Below are 2,810 nucleotides of genomic sequence, written 5' to 3' on the forward strand. Positions count from 1 at the left end.
TAGTTGTTTTGGACTAGAGATGTATCGGGATATGCATCATTATGTGTGCATAGTGTAAGAAATATAAGATTTGAATAACAAGTGAGTTTTTCACACTCTCGTGGTGATAATAAGAATGATCATAAAAAATACTATTGAAAAGCAATTGCTCCGAGTTGGTATATACTCAAAAGATCAAGGGTTAATAAAAAATTATTATTGAGTAAACCATCAATTCTTTAAGGCTTAGAAAAATGAACCCTTTGTTTGGATTTTTAGAGATAGGTAGCTCTATGACTTTTCTTAATACAACCTATTCGGAAGAAATTCTTAGAACAAGAAATTTCATTAAGGCTTTTTGCAAACAAGGAGTCTTTGAGACTTTAAACAACAACTACAACATGCTTCTAGAGACTCCTAACTAGGACAATTCTGGAAAAGAAGAACACCTGATCCCCAAGAGAGTGGACATGTCATGCGAGTGCAACAATTGTTAAAATATAAACACAAAAATAAAGAAAATCTTTCTTGATTTTTGTAAATTTTGAAATTTAAACATAAAAGTAAAGAAAAACTTTTTGGAATTTTGAATTTTTTGAAATTTAAGAAAATATTTTTGGATTTTTAAAAAGTTTGAAATATAAAGACAAAAATAAAGAAAATCTTTTTGGATTTTGGAAATTTTTTAAAATTTTGAAATTTGACAAAAGTAAAGAAAAGATAGTTATGTAGTGCACCAGCCTACGAACCATCATACCCTCTTGCAACTAAGGAGTAACTTGAAAACGAAAAAAAAATCATAGTAAGATTAATAGTAAACAAAAATCAGAACAATTCTCAAATGAATAGTAGATTCTAACAGCTTCCGATGATCGAAACATTTCGAAAATAAACATTAAATTTTGAGATGAGTTGTGAATTCCGTTAGTTTCAGATGATCAGAACATTACAGAATTACGAAAATGATTTTAGAACAAATTTAACCTCAATGATTCCAATCCCTTGAAGAATTCAATTAAAAGTTACTTCTGGTAAGGCTTTTGTAAATATAACCGTCAATTGATATGTTGTACTAACAAAATGAACTTCAACGTTTCTATCTTCAACATAACCTTTTATGAAATGATATCGTAATGCAATGTGTTTTGTTTTAGAGAGTTGAATTGGATTATGACAAATAATAATTGCACTTTCTGAGTCACAATAAAGAGGAATCTTTTTCATGTTTATTTCATAGACTCTTAATTTAGTCTACACCCAAATAAGTTCTAATATACATGAGGTAGCTACTATATATTCGGCTTCAATAATTGAAAGTGAAACACAAGTCTGCTTCTTTGATTGCCAATTGATAAGTTTACCATCTAAAAATTGACAGCCATGTGTAGTACTTTTTTGATGAAGCCGACAACCAATGAGATCGGCATCTGAAAAATCCTGTACAAAAAACTGTGACAACTCGAAATTTCCATTCTGAGCAAACCATATCAAACCAATAGAAGTAGAACAGTTACAGTGAAAACTCAGAGTTCGAGTATAAGTTTTGCAGTTTTCAGGATTTTACACTTAAGGAGATATTAGGAGAGTGGATGCACTAGGGTTTTGTTCAACATTGTTTTTCCAATACTCTAAGACATTAGAATTCGTTCCAGGAATAAAAATATTTTCTGCCAAAATATCTCAGGACTATAAATAGAAAACTGAAAGTTCATTAGTTGAATTCCAATTAGAGAAAAGCCAAAATTCTCTCTCACGGATCTTCAGGTTTTTATCCCAAATTGTGAGTAACTCTTTCTAGTAGTGTTAGAAAGCTTTAAATGTGTTCATAACATAGATTACATAGCTAAATCATCCGATTTAGGAGTTTACTCCCCAAGGTGTTCTTGGGCGGTAAACTCTCGAAACCAAGCCTAGATTGTCCCCCATGATTTGTAACTACCTTGGACTTGTATAGGAATGTGTTAGGGACATGAAATCAACCAAGAATCACCCAAGTTTGGGAGTTCACGGCCCAAGAATCTCTTAGGCCGTAAACTCCAAAAAAAAGGCTCAAATGGTGCTTTTAAGGCACCTAAGGCTTAGTCTTAAATTAGTACAAGTACCCTAAAGTGTTTATAGCCTAGCAAACATAAGGAATCACAAGGAAAAAGGAGTTTACAGCCAAGACAAACTCTTGGGCTGGAAACACCTATAAAGGGGTCAAATGACACCCTAACTCCTTCCTTATGCCTAGAACCCAACATAGATCATTACCTAGAAATGTTTGAGACTTGAAAACACCATAACCACCCTCCCAAGGGAGTTTACGGCCGTAAACTCCAAGGGAATATGGTCCCATGGCCGTAAACTCCTTAAAGGAGTTAATATGGCACCCAAACACTTTATTTAGCCTTGAAACAATTCACCACTAGAGTTGTTATAATTCTAAGCTTCATTTAGAGACTTGGTTGAGAGTTTACGGTCAGGAGTTTACTCCCCTGGGCCGTAAACTCCAAAACATATGACCCTTAGACCATAAACTCCCATTAGGGGCACTGCACTCCTTTGTTGCAACCCATTAGCCTCCTAGCACTTGACCAAAAGTGTTTTCCTCGCGTTTAAATGGCTATACTTGTATAATTAGTGTTTTAATCACTAATTACTTATATACATATGTCTTCATATGTAATTAGGATCATTGTGTGTGTCTAAAGACTTCACTTGACACCAAGCACTTGCCCGATCCTTCCTTACGATAATAGTCCTTTCAATTCCAGTCACTTACTGCAGGTGAGTTCATACCCCTTAAATAATGTTTTTAAACTATTCTTAAATGTTTTATGGGGGGGATA

The sequence above is a fragment of the Lactuca serriola genome, chromosome 5 (genome assembly GCF_051521515.1).
Source record: "Lactuca serriola cultivar US96UC23 chromosome 5, Lser_US96UC23_V15, whole genome shotgun sequence".
In the NCBI taxonomy this organism is placed as follows: Eukaryota; Viridiplantae; Streptophyta; class Magnoliopsida; order Asterales; family Asteraceae; genus Lactuca; species Lactuca serriola.